At 36.2% G+C, this 17,672-nt stretch overlaps 1 long non-coding RNA gene and 1 other non-coding gene across 2 annotated transcripts; one reads left to right on the top strand and one right to left on the bottom strand.

Annotated features, from left to right (window-relative positions):
- Nucleotides 1-2,250: 2,250 nt before the first annotated feature.
- Nucleotides 2,251-3,418, top strand: LOC145586957 (uncharacterized). Its single transcript, XR_014101049.1, has 3 exons — nt 2,251-2,390; nt 2,498-2,562; nt 3,197-3,418. It is a non-coding gene; the product is annotated as an uncharacterized LOC145586957 (long non-coding RNA).
- A 14,039-nt stretch (nt 3,419-17,457) lies between these two features.
- LOC145607310 (small nucleolar RNA R71) lies at nt 17,458-17,564 on the bottom strand. Its single transcript, XR_014105541.1, has one exon. It is a non-coding gene; the product is annotated as a small nucleolar RNA R71 (small nucleolar RNA).
- Between the last annotated feature and the right edge of the window lie 108 nt (nt 17,565-17,672).

The raw sequence follows: 17,672 nt of genomic DNA on the forward strand, positions 1-17,672 counted from the left end.
CCCCAAGGTGTGCAACCTTGCTTCTGAATCTTTGTATTTTTATGCTTGAGTTTCTACTCTTTTTTAGCTCTCTTTTCTCTTTTGCTTTAGCATCTATTTTATTTTTATAAGTGTGGGCAATCCCGATCATGCGGTCTATCACTCACTTGGCATTCATGTTTCTCAGGCACGGTACCGAGCACTCGATAAGAGACGCAATCTGAGACGTGTTCTTATCGAAGATATTTTCATATCAAAGACATTGGAACACTTGCCCTTTTGTACACTTTTATTTATTTTTTGCTTATTTCTTTTTTGCTATTTTAATCTTTTGAAGTCATTCAAGATTTTATTCTTTTAAAAATTGCATAAGTTACACACCATCCCATCCTAAGGTTAGGTAGATGTGGGTTGAAAAAAGAAAGGTCCATCATTAGACGAGCCTCAAAGTGGTTTATGAAGAAAGGATTGTAAATTAGAAAGGTGAAAGACAATATGATGTGGCTACAAAGGGGTGCCTCAAATCATTGGTATACCTTATTCTTAGTTTGACATGGATTTTTTTTTTTAATGCAATATAATTAAATGATCATATATAAGGAAATAAATGCTCATTTTTATTAAAAGAAAAAAATAATGATCCTACAAAATAAATCTAAGGAGAATAAAAAGGTGCCTATGCTAGACTTATTGGGGAAAGGAAAAAATGAAAAATAAATAGAAAAAGAGGTCATGAAATCTTGTCATTGAAGCTCGCCTCTTGTCTTGTGTCATTCGCTTCATCATCACCCAGCCTTCTCGCTAGCTAGAGGCAATGGGATCTTGTTTGCTCCTATGAGATCTTTGAATGAGATTTTGAAACCTGTAGCATTCATTAGTGGTATGACCGTTTCCTCGATGGTACTTGCAATAGGAGTTTGGATTCCATCTCGAAGATCGATTTTCTGGCGTTGGATCCTCGGTAGGGCCAATAGGTTTGATTAATCCTCGATCGTAAAGACGGTCAAAAGCAGCATCATAGGTCATTCCAATGGGTGTGAACTCTCTCCTGGGTTTCCTTTTAGATCCTTGATTGTTCATGGCTAAGACACCATTATGGTCAAAGGTACTAACATTATTACTAGAGTGGGCGTTTTCGGAAGAAGAAGGATTGTCGTTCTTCTTTCCTTTCCAGCCACCGTGGTTGCTATTGTTAGTAGCTTTTTGCTTTGCGAGGTCGTCTTCTATCTCAATTCTGATGTCATAAACGGCCTTGAAAGTATTCAGATTGTGTTGATATTTTAAATGCTTCGAATACTTCTCTTGGAGATTCTTGATAAACATCCTCACAGATTCTTTTTCAGTGGGCACCTCAATCATCTTAGCGGAAGTTTCCCTCCATTTATTAAAGAAAGAAGTAAATCCTTCATTCTCTTTTTGTCTTAGCATCTCAAGTTGTCTATAGTAGATTTCAACTTGAATGTTGCACTTGTACCTATCAATGAAAGCGTTTACTATGGACTCCCAGGAAGAGGTTTTCTCTTTCTCGAGAGAAAAGAACCATTGCTGGCAAACAGTCTCAAGAAATAGTGAGAACAGAGAGGGGAAAACCTTCTTATCGATACACTTAATGTTCATTATAGTTTCGAAATCTCTTAGATGGAAGTAAGGGTTATCTGTTGCCTTGAATTTAGGGATGTCAGTGACGTTGAACTTATGCGGAAGAAGTTCCTTGTCCAGCGAGACCCCTTGTGAACTCATGCCCTAAAATTTATAGTCACTAGATAGCTTTCTCAAACTTTCTTACATAAGGTTCATTTGTTGTTGCTTCACAGGGTCATAAATTTTGAGGGTTAAAGCCTTTAACACCTCAGTCACGTCATTCAATTGATTCCTAAGTTCATTGACCTCTTCTTTACTTGTCATTATCTTTTTAGCCTTCCTCTTTTGACGAATTGGTTTATCAAAAAGTGAGACTTGAATAAAGGTGTTGTCCTTGATTAATCGCCCTTCTCTCCTCGACCAAGTACTGTGGATAGGGGTGTTCAAAAAAACCCGACCCGGTTGTCCCGTCCCGATTTCCCGATGACCCGCCAAAAACCCGATGGGAAATTAGCATTTTTTCTGTTTTTTTCGGGTCGGGTACCCGTCCCGTGAAAACAACAATTTCGTGGGCCGGGACATGGGACAAGCTTTGCTATTCTCGGGTACCCGGATACCCGTTAAAAAAAAAATACTCCCCCAACTAGCCCAGCCCACTTAGACTTAGGGTTTCATTTTCTCAATTCTCACTCCCAAAAAAAGCCACCATCAGTAAAATTCTTCTCTCATTCCTCTTTCTTGCGCCTCATCTCCTACCTCAAAAAATCATCTCAATCAACTCCTCACTCAAAATTCAACTCGATTCATCCTCAAAATTCAGTTGATCTCAGGTTAGTTTTATATTTGTACTATTTTCGTGGTGTTTTTGTAGTTTTTTTTCATGGTATTTACTTTAGTTTTTATCAATCTAAATATTTTTTTTAACACCAATTGCTAGATCTAAACATTTCGTGCTAGTCCTGCTCAGTTTCATCGGTTTAATCATTCTTCTCACCACCTGAGGTTAGTTTGTTGTAATTTTTGTTTAAATTTGTTGCATTGTTAATTATGGATGGGTATTTTCAATTTTTCATGGATTATTGAATTTTGATTGTGAATGGGTTGTTGATTGGGTATGAAACTAATTTGAGTTGATTTGATTTATTTTTTACTTACTGTTTTTCGTCCTAATGTGGAATAAGCATGGGTTATTGTTTTTTTTTTTCACTTTTTGTAATTGTAGCCTTTTTTATTTCGTATGAATTTTTTTTCACTTTTTGTAATTGTAGCCTTTTTTATTTCGTATGAATTTTTTTTCCAACTTCTTATCATTCTGATTTTTTCGTATTGTTTTATCATTTTAAATTTTCTGTTTTCATTCTTATTTTTCTATTTTATCATCCTGTTTTCATTTATATTTTCAGTTTTTAATTTTATTTTTCTGTTTTCATTATTTCCTGTTTTTATTTTTATTATTCTTTTTTTTTTCACTGTTTCCATTTTTTACCTGTTTCTATTTTTATTATTTTGTTTTTGTATGTGGAATTCTGTTATCAATTTTATTATTCTGTTGATTTGATTTTTTTATAAAATTTGGAAGATAAGGTGATTTTGTAATGTGATGTAATTATTCTATTGCATTATTTGTGTTTTGTAGGAATGAAGACTTGATTATGGAACAACCCACGATTGTTATTGATGAGACAATTGAAATATCGGATCTCACAAGTGAATGAATTGAAGCCCTCCCATTTCATTTGTTGTGTGGCTAACTGGCTTTATACCATTATTTGTATTTTATATGTTTTAAAGTCATGTAATTAAAGACTCAAAAACTTTGTATTCTCTTCCTAAACTCTTTGAATTTTTTTTTCTTTGATTCGTAGTTTATAGCTTTAATTTATTGGAGGTATTGCATGATATAAATTGCAAGTGTTGCAGGTTAGTTTTTACAAAATTACAGCTGGTTTTTTAAAAAAAATATTAGAGCAGTTTTTTTAAAAAAAATATAAGTACATCAGATTTTCAGTAAAAAATATTCAGCTGGTTTTTAATTTTTACAAATGAAAATAACCAACATCACCAGATTTAAGGTTAAAAAAAACTGATTAAAAAAATATAGAAAAAATCCGGGTACCCGTGTCCCGTCCCGGATAATTCGGGTACCCAGATTTGAACACCCCTAACTGTGGAAAAGGAATTTGGGGATACTTATTGTTAATTATTTGACTCAAACTTTATTCAACATGCAATGGATGGAGGAAGTGAAGAAAGATTGGAATAGAATGTGAAGAAGAATGATATAGATGGAGGGGTATGGAAAATTAGGAATAGAATGTACCACCCAACTCAAATGACGGAAAGACCGACTTATACATGAACCTAAGACATGGTCATGGTGACATATACTCAAAGTGTGTGCTAAGACTAGTGAGTGTAGGTGATATGTTAAGACTCGTGTCATGACCATGTGGCTAGACTATGTGACTAGACTCAATTAATGACTTAACAAGGTATTATTGACAGCGAAAATTAAACGAATTAATTAGCAAACTGGTTAATTAGACACACGGTGATGACTCGACCAATAATCCGAATGTCGGCAAAGCGACAGGACTGGCGTCGCACTGTGTAGTGTAGCGCCAGATGACAGAGCTGTCGCCAGGCGCCACACTCCACAGAGTGGTGCTACAGTCTAGACTCTGGCGCCAATACTGGAGCTTCAAACTGGGACTGTCTTCGGTGTTATTAATCAACAGGGGTATGCCTAAAGTCGTACTAGGTCAATTCTGATTAAAAATATTAGACTTTATTGACTCTAATTAATTAATTAATTAATTAGGCAAAGTTCTTTAAGTCATTACTTTATTAAATCTCAACACAGGTCAAACAAACGGTTAAGAGAAACATAAAATATATGCACAACAAATAATGCACAATTAGTCAAGTAGGCACAATATGATGCAATGAGTTTGCAACCTAACCATGGCTCTAGTTCTCTAAAGATCGGGATATGGTTTAGTCAATAGAGGGTCCATGGTTAATTGTCTGGATGCACCGCGCAGAAGCCTAACCGTGAAGGGTTGGCGCGAGTGGATGGGACACCGCGAGTTTTAGAAAAACTCGCTTCCATGGTTTGGTGAATTCAACATTCTCGGATGTACCCTTTGTTGCTCAGAGCGTTCAATCAGGTAGATGGAGCATGAATTCCCAAAGGGTTATGTCCATATGTAGAACACATATGGGTTTCAGAAAAGTGAGAAAAACTCAATCAGGTAGTAGGATCGAGCAAACAATACGAAAAACTAGTCGAAATTAGAACGCATATTTCTGGCTCGGTATTGGAAGAATTTGGCGCCAGCAAACAGAGACTGGCGCCAGGTTTTAGCTGTAGCGCCTGGCGCCAATGCCCTAGCCTCTGGCGCTAATTCCTACATGCCTCAGCAGCTTTCTGTGCTCGATAAAATTTTCCAATTTCGCGCAGTATTATTTCGGTCCTAGTTGTGAAAGATATTTCTCAAATTTCCTACGTGTAAAATCCTATGTTTTTAACTCATTATGGATGGTCTTTCCAATGAGATCTTTTTTATTCATATGACAATAATGTTAATCAAAATTACGCACATGAAATACTTAGAACGTTTCGAGTCTCATCCACTCATTCTAAATCATTGTCGAAACAAATTCAGGAATTAAAATAGAAATCCTCCCCAGTGGAGTCGCCAAAAATTGTGGGGAATAATTTCAAGCGTTAATCCCCTTTAGCTTGAACCCCACTGTGATCATACACTAAAGTACGGTGGCGTCCAAAAGGGAAGAAGATAGAGCAAAAGAGTCGCCAACAAGTTTTAGGAACTTGTAAACCGTTCAAGAGGTGAAGGTTACACCCCTTAACGATCCAAGAGATTGTCAACTCCATAAGGTCTTGAACCAAATAAGGGTTTGGGGATGAAGGTACAAATCCAACCTAAAAGAGATTGAAACTGCCCTAATAATAGGCCTCTACTTTATTCTGATCGTATTCATATGTGCTTTCTGACTAACATGCAATCAATAGGATTAACCCTAAACCTGTTTATCTATGTTGGTTGAATATTAATGCACAAATAAATCTATTATTGGCGATCACTTGAATTATAATCAAATTAACCCTAAACAAGATTATTAATTATCTTATTAAGCGTGATTACAAATACCAATTCCCTTTAAACATGCATAAAAGGCGTGATCAAGCAATAACAATAAATAAGCGTCAAGCAACATAATAAATAATAATAAATTATAATCAAAATGATCATTATAATAATCAAAACAATAATCATCATAATAATAACCATATTAATCATAATAATAATCATGTTAAAGCATAGCAAGATCCTAGGCATGATGCTAACAAGATTAATAACAAACCCTAGCATGTCACTAAGCAATAAAAATCAAAGCTTTAACCCTAACATGATACTAACAATCATAAATATTAGAAAGAACATAAAAGGCATCGTACTTTTAATCATACTTGATATTAAAATTACCCTAGACATGATACTAGGAATATCATAATAACAACCTAAACATGATATCTACGTCATAACATCAATAAAAACCATCAAAATACTTACTTTGATGCCTCGTACCTCTTTCTAATAACAAAATACACGCGTTAGTAACTTCAAGGAAAACAATAAACAAACAATTAAATTAAATGATTGAAAGAGAGACTTGGGACCAAACCCTCATAAATTAAACCTTTCACGTCTAGGGCGAAGGCAACTTCGAATATGGCTATGTGTATCTAGATCTAATGAATGCGGAATTTTGTATGTAAAAAGCTGGAAAAGAGAGAGAGAGAAAGAATAGGTAGATTGTAGATGAATGTAGATGAAAACTGGTTGTTGATTAAAACTGGTTTTTAGATGAAAACTGGTTATAGATGATTATTGAAGATTGGTTGTTAATTAAAACTGGTTATCGAAAACGGATTTTTTAGTACGTTTTTTATAGGAAAATCAGCCAAAAAGATAAAATATCAAAACAGAGTTCTGGCGCACAAAAAACTGAACCAGCGCCAATGCTGGCGCCAGGCGCTACAGCTGGCGTTTGGCGCTGATTTAGAAAATCACGCGTTTTCTTAAAATCAGATAAAAATTGCCGTACAGGAGGATAAAATCGTATTTTTCCTCAAAAACGCTCTTTGATTTTAATTAAAACTCTGAAAAGTCAACAAAAGTCAATTTATCAATGCTAATTGAATTAGGAATGAAAAGAACCTTCTAGAAAAATCTAGAAGACTAAAACCATTCCTAATTGCATTAGGAATGATAAATCATATTAGGCCCTCCCCTAGATCATTGGGCCGCATATAAGGCTCAAACCGGGCCCAGTTCAGTAAATTATCCATAACTTCCTCAATATTCATCGGAATTGGGCTTATAATATATCGTTGGAAAGATCTTGTCAAGCCCCATCCAACTACACTACTATTGGACCCATATCATGGACCAACCAAACTTGATTGGCTGTTTTCTAAAAATAGGTTTTCAAAAACAGAGAGAAGAGAAAAGAAATGAAAACTATCCGTAACACTAAACTTTCCACACTTTCGCTTCATTCGATTATGATTCGACGCGAAAGGTACTTATCACTGGGTTTGGTTTTGGGGAGACACATTTGGGTGTCTACAGTACCCCACGTTAGGTACCCACACCTTTGGAGCAAGGCGGGATCTACCCTCATTGTCCTTAGATTCGACGATGTCAAAATGGCTGACAGCCCTAAGTTCATGTCGGCCAAGTTCTCTCTCAGCAATGGTGTCGAATCGAGGGTGAGGCTGATAAAAATTTCTTCGAATGGGAAAATCATCGGGAACAGTTAAAAAGAAAAACTTGTCTTGCCACCCTTTACAACTAGACAATTTGGGGTGGACTGTATATTTTCGAGAAGTAGTATATAAAGATCACCACCCCTCTGATTGACCATCTCTCTTTAGGGTAAGAAGCTTCTGGAATGCGTTAGTGTTAAAGGGAAATTTCTATACAACATAACCCACACAAGGGCAATAATAGCAAGAATAGTGGGGGGGGGGGGGGTTAATTGAACCAAGCGCACGTTCCAGGCCCTTAAAAATTTTGCCACAAATGGGTGAAGAGGGAACCGTAGCCCAAAATCAAAGTGCTTGGAATATATGGTGACATGGCCGACAGGGCAATCCAGCACAGAAGATCCAGCAGCAGGAAGATGTAGGTCATAGCCATCAGGCAGGTTCTAAAACTGCTTAGCACGATGGCAATAATCTTTCTCTATTGCAGCTTTTCTGAACTTGTCATTTGTTATAGATTTCGCGACCTTGCTGCTCGCTGGTAAGATAAGAGGTTGTCGGTACTCGGCGTCATCGGTTTTAGAATTATACTCCTCATCCAAACTCTCTTCTTGAATAACCTCTGCCGTTAAATCAACAACATCATCCCTGCTCTCGGCATTAACACTATCTTCTTGCTCGTCATCCTCATCCCCAAGAACCGAGTTCACTACAGACTCGTGAACAAGAGATGACTGCTCCTCTCGCCGATTTGGGGGATGCTCCTCGTTGCCAGAGTCGGAAGAGCTAGGGCTCACAACCTGACCTTGCCCGGGTTTTTTACTTGACTCCGCAGCCTCCCTAGCTTCCACGTCGAGCTGATAACTGGTTTGCCTCATCCTCGACATAGAGGTAGTACTTACACCAATATTACCGACGTTTGAACCGTATTGATCAAACCGGGTGTTAGCAAAACTCCTTAAATGATAACGGGCACTGACCAGTTCAATTTCAAGAATTCCAGCGTCTTCCGGAATGCTAGGGTTAGTAGGACGGGTAGCCTTCTCGCAATCAGCTAGTAACTTATGGCGATAAAAAGCTTTCTTTTGTTCTTCTAAAGATAACGGCTGAAATGGATCGTCAATATTGTCAGAAAGGGAAGAGGCAGTCCCTCTAGTTTGGCCAAGATCCTTCTCTAAAGATTGTCTAATAAGGCGGCGCCTAGCAGTGCTAAGGGTAGGTTGTTCTTCCTCAGTACTACTATTGGACATCTAATACCTTAACATAGAAACTTGAAGAATAAAGAAAAAACGAAGTGCAAAACATGCAAATTTAAAAATAAAATTTGTTAATACCTTAAAGCTATTCGCCAACAGTGCTAACTTCGACAACTCGATTGTGCTTTAGGAACAAACACTGAAAGACCGGTAGTTGCTCTGAGACAACAGTGATGGAAGTGTAGACGAAACCCTTTCTCTGAATATTCTCTCTTTTAAAACCGTTTTTTCTTTTCTTTGAAAATGAAAATGAAAAATAAAAATGAAGGGGAAAGTATTTACAAAAAGTGACGATTGATGTGACAATTGGGTCAGAAATCCAACGGTTAGGGTAATTTTAAAAAATTAAAATATAAAACCATTAGATTCGCAACACGTGTCCAACCCCAATCCATATTTCCCGCTCTTTTAATTTAAAACCTAATAAACAATTCGTCTTCTAAACGACTGCATTTTCAAAGTAGACCTTGTGTCATGTTGGCACACAAGGTCACTTGGGGGGAAAACGGAGTTTTTTCGCTCCCAATTCATTTGTTAAGTAGACATTGTGTCATGTCGGCACACAAGCTCACTTGGGGGGAAAGCGGAGTTTTTTCGCTCCCAATTCATTTGTTGAGTAGACTTTATGTCATGTCGGCACACAAGGTCACTCGGGGGAAAACAGAGTTTTTTCGCCCACACATGCCCAGGAATAACAACTTTAGTACATAATACATTGCACAAGAAGTCATCCTAAATGTTCATTTATAAGCTAGAAGAAAAATACTCAACAAAGTGCAAGAAACGCGTAAATATATTAACTTTGTGTACCTCAAAGTGAGAACATCGATATTACATTCAACGTCCTCACTTGGGGGGCTAGTTGTATGGGAAGATACTGATATTAGGCCGACAAAGAGTTAAGGGTCGGTTTCTTAGCCGGGTTCGGATTATCAGCTACTCTCGGACATACCGGTAATTGTGAAATCGGCATACATATCGGCTTGTCAGCGACTGGCACGTGTCATCAGTAATTTGACACTTGGCGCAGTGTGGTCTGCAGGCCATGCAGCCACCTGTCATGAGGATTATTATAAATAGTAGGTTAAGCTTCATTAATGAGGTTAGCATTTATTACTCTCTCTCTACTTTCTCTCTCTTACTTCTCTTCTTTTTCTTAAACACATTCTAACTTTATCATCGGAGTGGTTATCCCCGGATCACCCTGGGGCTAGCTAACTTCTGTTCATTGTGTAGGTTCTCAGCTTGCCGATAGGAGTGTCAAGATCTCAGGCTCGGGTTCTCGTGTAATCGGATCCACACAGAAACAGATAAATATATATATATATATATATATATATATATATATATATATATATTATTGGTACTCATTTTGATGTTGTTAGGCACATTTGTAGGCATACTAGATGTTGATTTGAGGGTCGGGTAAGCTATTTACCCACTAAATAATCTTATACTTTGAATATATATTGGCGTTCTAACAAGAAACCAACTATATCCAATCACTCCCTCCCTTCCCCTTCCTTCTTTTTCCTCCCCTCCTTTTCCTTCCTTTTTTACATTTATAGGATTTTGTTTTTCATTATCAAATTTACAACCTATTCTCTTTCAAAAATAAATGCAACTTATTATAGTTAGATTAACTTTTGTACACATCCGGCGTACAGTAATTTACTGTACATCAGGGGTCACTTTTACAATTTTTTGGATAACTTTTATCAATTAAGCATAACTAATTCGTAACTTTTATTTATGTGAGGATAACTTTTAGGGAAAATTCACATATATAATCCAAACTATGGTCATCCTTCCTACATCAATCCCAACTATGGGTTATCCTATAATAATCCAAACTATAAAGAGCTTCTTCTCCCATTGATCCATGACTTGATGAAACCGGTTTAACAAGGAGGAAGTAGTAAGGGAGGTTAGTTATGCATTTGCAAATGCATAACAAACACTAAAATATTAAAAAGCACATGGGGATGAGAGAAAGGAGGAGAGAGATGGGTAAGTGGGGCCATTTTTTAAATGTACCGTTGAAAGCTTAGATAGTACCATTGACTATGTAGTGATACTATTTTTACCGTAGTGATACTATTTCTACACGTAGTGAGTACCACTGAATGAATATATAATACCACTACATACATAAATAGTACCACTGAAATGTTTAATGATATCATTTAATCATCTAGTGATACAATTGATCACCCAGTGGCACTACTCTAAATTCAGAAATGCATTTACGTGAAATGACCCCCATGCCCCTCGTTATGTATTTACTCATACATAACTAACCTCCCTTTGGAAGGCCTCTTTAACAAGTCATTGGTCTACATGTCTTCTAATTACTGGCTCTCAATCTCGCATTCAAATTAAAATTAAATTTTGTAAGGAATTTTTAATCACAAATTCACAATATACTCCCTTTTCTCTAACCTCAATCAACCGCTGCGAATTATCATGGCCAGCACCAGTGCACCACCACCAGCTCTCACTCTCTTACACTCACCACCTCAACGATGTGTTGCCCCCACCTCCTCATCTACGGCCACCACTTTTTAATTAGCAACAGTAGTAGACTAGTAGCATAGGTGGTGGTGGCGGCTGTCCAGACCCACCAGTCACGATGGAGGATTAAAAACAAATTACTCGGTGTTTAGCCCCTAGCTAATATCATGACAATATTTTGGTAAAAAGGCTTGTTCTCATTCAACAGAAAAAGTGCAATATTTATAAAAGTTAGGCGGAAGAATCCATAAACAAGAGGAATTTTTAATCACCCAAATACTTTCCCTATATTTTTGTTTGTGATAGTGCTTGTTCTTGTAAAATGTTGAATTAGAACATCTTCATCTGTCTTTTCTCTTTCTCCACAAACGACTATAGCATGGAGTAATATGCAATTGAAGGTACTAATGTTTGGCAAAAGTTACAGTCAAGGTACTAACGTTTTAGAAGTTGTAGGTAGAGTACTCAGCCCTTAATTAACCTAATACAACATGTTACCATTTTGCGAAAAAAAAAGGAAAATTAAATTGATGACACAAAAAAAAAAAACACCACCCATACCAACAGCCACAAAACCACCAACCAGCCTTCTCTGCCCACTGCCGACAATCGAATCTCTTCCCTAGCCGACCCACCGCCCTCAAAGCCCACGGAAAACACAAATCAAAAAGAAAAGAGTAAGCACCAACAGATTATACTCATTTATCACTTTCTTCAGGCAATTGATTCAATCTAAAAGTTAATTAAGAAAATTTTGTGCATTTGTCTAATTTTTGTAAGTGGAAGCAATTGATTCAATGTGGTACTGCTACTACCTACTGTAGGGAATATAATATTTCAAACATTACCCCTAACTTGAACCCCACTGTGATCATACACTAAAGTACGGTGGCGTCCAAAGGGAAAGAAGATAGAGCAAAAGAGTCGCCAACAAGTTTTAGGAACTTGTAAACCGTTCACGAGGTGAAAGTTACACCCCTTAACGATCCAGGAGATCGTTAACTCCAATAGGTCTGGAACCATGACTGGTAGTTCGGGGATGAAGGTACAAATCCAACCTAAAAGAGATTGAACCTGCCCTAATAATAGGCTTCTACTTTATTCTGGTCGTATTCATGTGTGCTTTCTGACTAACATGCAATTATTAGGTTTACCCTAAACCTATTTAATCTATGTTGGTTGAATATTAATGCACAAATAAATCTATTATTGGCGATCACTTGAATTATAATCAAATTAACCCTAAACAAGATTATTAATTATCTTATTAAGCATGATTACAAGTACAAATTCCCTTTAAACATGCATAAAAGGTGTGATCAAGCAATAACAATAAATAAATATCAAGCAGCATAATAATCATAAAAATCATAACAATCATCATAATTAACAATTATAATAACCATGATATTCATGTTAAAGCATAATAATAGCAAGACCCTAGGCATGATATTAACAAGATTAATAACAAGCCCTAGCATGTCACTAAACATCAAAAATCTAAGCTTTAAACCCTAACATGATACTAACATGAATATATTAGGAAAGAAATAGGAAGCATCGCAGGAATCACAATTGTCATATTTGATATTAGAAATTATAGTTATTACCCTAAACATGATACTAGGAAGATCAAAACGCCCTAACATGACATTAGGAATCATAATAACAACCTAAGCATGATTTCTAAATCATAATATCAATAAAACCATTAAAGCACTTACTTGGATGACTCGTATCTCTTTCTAATAGCAAAATACACACGTTAGTAACTTCAAGGAAAATAATAAAATCAAAGAATTAAATTAAATAATTGAAAGAGAGATTTGGGACCAAACCCTCAGAAATCAAACCTTTCACGTCTAGGGCGAAGGCAACTTCGAACAATGCTAAGTATTTCTAGATCTAATGTATGAGGAATTATGTTTGTAAAAGGGTTGGCTTATAAAGAGAGAGAGAATCAAGAAATTCTTGATGAGAGTTGGTGAGAGAGAGAATTAGAGAGTTGATGATTTTTTATAGGAACTGATGATTGAAAACGGAGGTTTTAGGAGGCTATTTATAGAGAAAATCAACCGGATGTGATAAAAAACGAAAACAGAGTTTCGAAAAGAATAAATAACGATCGCAGCGTCAAAAATGCATGTGGCGCCAAACGCTAGACTTTAGCGCCAGACGCCAGGGTTGGCGCTAGTGGCGTCTGGCACCAAGCGCTGGTTCTGTCGTCAACCGCTGGAAAACAGTTTTTGCGAATTTTTTTTTTTTTGTCATATCTTTTGATCCAAAAGTCCAAAAAAGTCATATAATATGTCGTTGGAAAGATCTTGAATTCTAATTTCCAACCCAATTAGAATCAGATTAAAATCTTTTGTAGATAAAAAGATATGGCTGAAATAGTGGAAGGGGCGGTATCAGTTTTGGATAGAGTTTCATATCTCATTCATATCTTTTTCGTTATAGCTCGGATTTAATATTATAGTATATCATTAGAAAGATAATTTCAAGATCTATCCAACCATATAAGATTTGGATAAATATTATGAGGCACGAAAATAAAACCTGAATATATTCCACTTCGTACAAAACAAGGATTCTAAAAAGAAGTAGTTTTATTCAATTTCAAACTCTTTAAAACATAATTATCAATCCTAACTCCATTAGGATTTAAAAGAACCTTCTAGAGTATTATGGAAGACTATAATCAATCCTAATAGCTTTAGGAATGATAATTAATAATAGGCCCTCCTCTAGATCATTGGGCCGCATATAAAAACCAAATCGGGCCCAGTTTAGTATTTTGGCCATAACTTCCTCATTATTCATCGGAATTGGGCTTACAATATATCGTTGGAAATGTCTTTTCAAGCCCTATCCAAATACACTATTATTGGACCCTTATCATGGACCAAACTAAACTTGAATGCACGTTTTTCATAAATAAGGTAAGAAAATAAATATTTTCAAAAACAGAAAGAAGAGATATTTTAATAAAAACATCCTCATCACTAGACTTTTCACACTTTCGCTTTGTTCGATATTCAAATGACATGAAAGGTATTGTAGGCGTCGCTCGAAGTGCGCCTACGTTAAAAAGCATGTTGTGAATATGCTTGGCCCTCATAGGAAGTGGGAATTGGCATAATACGATTAGGGACAAATAAAGTAGGGAGCCGCCAACAAGTTTTTAAGGAACTTGTAAACCGTTCACGGATCATAAAAGGCAACCACGATAAGGGACAACGAAGGCAACAACGAATGACCCGTGAAGGTTACACCCCATTCATAATCCATGAGATTACTAACTCCATATGGTTCGGAACCACGAAAGGAGGATCGGGGATGATGGTACGAAGTGAGTCTTGGAGTCACATTCGCCCGTATTGGCCTCTACTCGATTCTTATATTGAAAAGCATTCCTGTAGTCTCAAAGGTATACAAACAATAATTCAATTCTCTCTAAACTATTACTTAACTAAATTGGTTTAATATTAATGCACACATAATTCTAAAATATTGGTGATCACTTCAATTAATAATAAGATTAAAAGGGATCCTAAACCGGTTGTCCAAATTATCTTATTAGGCGTGATTTTCAATTACATATTCCCTTTAAACATGCAATATAGTGATCATAAAAATAATAGAATAACATTAATATTAAAACTAATTTAATCACAATTCCAACAACATAAAATCGTTAGAAAAATAATTATAACAAAAGGAGCATAATCCTTACTTTGATTCTGTTTGTTTGCAACTACAAAATAATAAACAAGTTAGTAACTTCAAGGAAATAATAAAGAAATAATTAAATTAAATTAAATTAAGTATAGTTGATTTTGGGGCCAAACCCTCAAACAATTCTACCTTTCACGCCTAGGCTTAAGGATGGAACCACGAGTGAAGTATGGACTCCTTTGAGTACTTGAAGAAGGAATTTTGAAGTAGAAAAGGGTAGACTAGTGTTTAGGCTAAAGCATAGAAGAGAGAAAATAAAATAAGAGAATTACTCGGTGCCCCGTTGATGTGTCTATTTTATATAGTATTTTACCCCCGTCCCTTGGTCATAATTAGTAGTGTTTTTGGCTCTTTAGAGCCACTTTTATTACTAATTGGTGTTTTCTAGTGTTTTCGTAGATTTGGTTGACTTTTGCAGGGATTTATGCTTTTGGAGTATTTTCCCGAGATATTTTGGAGCAATCACAAACATTGGAGAAACACGACCAGATTTTATAGCCCAGGGCCGGTTAGAGCCATCGAACCGGTGATTAAGGGCTCGGTATAGGTGATACCGGGGCATTTGGACCGAGTATTCAAGACCCAAAGAGGAAACCCAGATTGGCCCGAAGAATTGGAGCCCAATCGAAGTCCAAATAGTGGCCCAAATGAGCCGCCCGGCCGGGCGGGAGAAGCTTAGTCTTGCGCCCGGCCGGGCGCGAGATTGCTATTAGAGACAAAAAAGGCGCGCCCGATCGGGCGCGTGTTTTATTAGTTGATGTTTAACGTAGTTTTAATTTGTTTTAACTTAGGATTTTTGTACGGAGTATAAATACTCCTCCGTAATACTTTTTTAGGATCACTTCTTCTTCTCTACTTCTACTCTTTACTCTTTCTTTACTCTCTTAATTATTCTCTTAGAATTCTTTCTCTAAACTTTTGTCCTTAATTCTTCCATTAATTCCAGATTACTTTTTGGTAACAATTTCTTCCCCTTTAATTTCAGTTATTTTATTTACTCCCTTGATTATGCTTATATTTATTTATTTGATTAGTTTAGTCATGATGATTTGTGAGTAGGTTAATTTCTAGGGTTTATGGGGATCTAATAAATAATATGAAGGGGTAATTTATTGTTGTTAATTATCAATGCTAGATTAATTTCCTATTGATTGATTTAATGCTCTGTGACTAGATTAGGCCTATCTTTTATGCATGAGTTTGACAATATTGATTCAAGAATCGAGAGATGAGAATTAATGTTTAGGTCTAGTTTCAATAGGCAAGTTAATTTATAGATGGTTAAGTCAAGATTCGAGAGATGAGATTTAATACCGGTAAATTAATTATGTGATTGTAATACGTAGCGAGAGCCCTTTACAATCTGGTTAATTGATGCATTGATGATTGACTATTATAATTTATTGGTATTGCATGATAATTTCTTATTGGATTGTTTTAATGTTTTACAATTGCGGCTTGTAAAAGTATAGCAATATTAAATTGATGAATCGAGCAGATGTTAATTTGATATTAAAGGCTATTTTCAATAAGAACTTAGATCTAGTAAATTGCGAGAGCCTGTTAGATCTATGTAGATTAATAAATTGCGAGATCCTGTTAATCATGTTATTTATGCAATGTCAATGATTGATTACTATGTTTTACCCTGGAGTATTATTTATTGGTGAACCTATACCCTAGATCCTTTCATATATTGTTATCTTCCTATTCTCAACCTTAGTAGTTTAGTTCCTTACTTAATTATAAATATTGGTTACTTAAATAATTTAGATTATAATAATTAATTAGGAGTAAAAAGACTTGTTTCCCTGTGGAGATCGACCCTACTTCCCTATCTACTTTAGTTAGAGGACTTAGGAATTATTTTTTATTAGGGGATACGACTTTACCCTGTCAAAATTTGGCGCCGTTGCCGGGGAAACGGTTTTATTTTTATTTCTGGTTGTTTTTGTAGTCCAGATTATTTCTCTTTTGTCTCAGAGAGCGTTAGTTCTCTGAGACAAATCTCATATTTGCTTCTAGTTTTTGTTTATGCCCAGGTGTTCCAGATCAGGTTATATCCCATTCGATCCTGAGATCGAACGTTCCTTCCATAGACAGAAAAATTTCTACAAGCAAATCCTGGCGGATTCTGGTGATAATAACAATAATCACCGCGATCCTCCAACTGATTCTAGCGATTTAGAGGCATCATCAGACACAGAATCAGAGATGACGGCTCCAAAGAAGCTTAGTGATTATTCATAACCAAAGCTTACGGATTTTCCACATCTCACCCCCACTCCGGCTCTTGATGGGGTTCAATTTGAAATTAAACCTCAATTTATAACGATGATAGAGAGGAAGCAATTAAGTGGAGCCAAGGGTGAAGACCCGAATCTTCACATTGCCGACTATTGTCAATATTGCAACACCATCAGGCAAGCCGGGGTCACTCAAGACCAAATCAGGGAGATTCTCTTTCCTTTCTCTTTAACTGGAAAAGCTAAATTGTGGTTTAATGGCTTAAATAGAACTACACTTGGTATAACTGACTGGGAAACTCTTGTTTTGAATTTCTATAACAAGTATTATCCTGCAGAGAGAACAGCAGTACTACGGAGTGCGATTCAGAACTTTGCCCAAGAAGCCGATGAGTCTTTATATGAGGCTTGGGAGAGGTTCAAGGACTTACAAAGAGAATGCCCTCACCATAATTTAGCACAATGGCAGTTAATCCAAGCCTTTTATAACGGCATTGGAAATTCCTCTAGAATAATTTTAGACTCTGCAGCTAGTGGGAGATTTATGAATCTTAATGTTGATGA

Source organism: Chenopodium album, chromosome 2, assembly GCF_948465745.1.
Source record: "Chenopodium album chromosome 2, dcCheAlbu1.1, whole genome shotgun sequence".
Taxonomy (NCBI): domain Eukaryota; kingdom Viridiplantae; phylum Streptophyta; class Magnoliopsida; order Caryophyllales; family Amaranthaceae; genus Chenopodium; species Chenopodium album.